Below are 995 nucleotides of genomic sequence, written 5' to 3'. Positions count from 1 at the left end.
CCGCGGCGGTAGGGCTCGCCCTGCCTCTGTCGGCCGTTTCCGACCAGCTGCATGACCGCTCCGAGAGCCTTGCAACGAGGCGACCGAGCCGAGAATACCGCTTCTCCGTGATACACGACCGGCTTCGACAAGAACCAGGGGGTTGACGTTTGCCCGCCTCCGTCGGACGCTTCCGACAGTCGAAGTCGTGCCGTATCACACGTGTAAGCAGAAAGCGCACATCTCGGGGCGACGTATCGCCCCCCGCGTTGCGACGCGTCGCGCGAACAACACGTGTAACCGGTGTAAGCCCGCGTCCCGCATACCGCGCGAATCACGCGACCACGATTCGCGTTGCGAATCGTGCCCGCCGCACACACACACACACGCGTTACGCATACACACCGCACACTCACCACGACAAATACTTTGTACACACACGCATACACCGCCGTCAGTAAATACCAGTCGCGACAACTGGTATCACACATACACACACACACACACACACATACACATACACGTATTCACACTCTGTACTTAAACACACGAAATATATACTATCTTTCTTATTACACAAATCCGTATCTCACTGCGTTATTACCGCCTTGCCTCTCTCCTCCTGGCCGAACCTCTTTGCGACCCTGGCCGCAGCCCGTGACCGACGAGCTACGTCCGCGCAAAGTCAGGTTGTTTCAAACTTCAGGCCACTGTCGGGCCAATTCGCCAGTCAAAGGAATTCCTTTGACTGGTGAATTGGCCCGACAGTAGCCTCAAGTCAATAAGTAAGAGTCGGCTAACGTACGTTGGCCCGACGTCGCGCCGAGATTGGTGTGACAACCGGTTGCCGACGTACTGCCAACGTTGGCCCGAGCGTCGTCAGTAAGTAAGAGTAGGGTAACGTACGTATTGCCGACGTCGCGCCGAGATTGGTGTGACAACCGATTGCCGACGTATTGCCAACGTTGGCCAGAGCTTCGTCAGTAAGTATGGTTCAGCTAATGTACGTTGGGCCG

The sequence above is a fragment of the Trachymyrmex cornetzi genome, unplaced genomic scaffold, assembly GCF_001594075.2.
Source record: "Trachymyrmex cornetzi isolate Tcor2-1 unplaced genomic scaffold, Tcor1.1 scaffold224, whole genome shotgun sequence".
NCBI classification, from domain to species: domain Eukaryota; kingdom Metazoa; phylum Arthropoda; class Insecta; order Hymenoptera; family Formicidae; genus Trachymyrmex; species Trachymyrmex cornetzi.
This window is presented reverse-complemented; position numbering follows the sequence as displayed.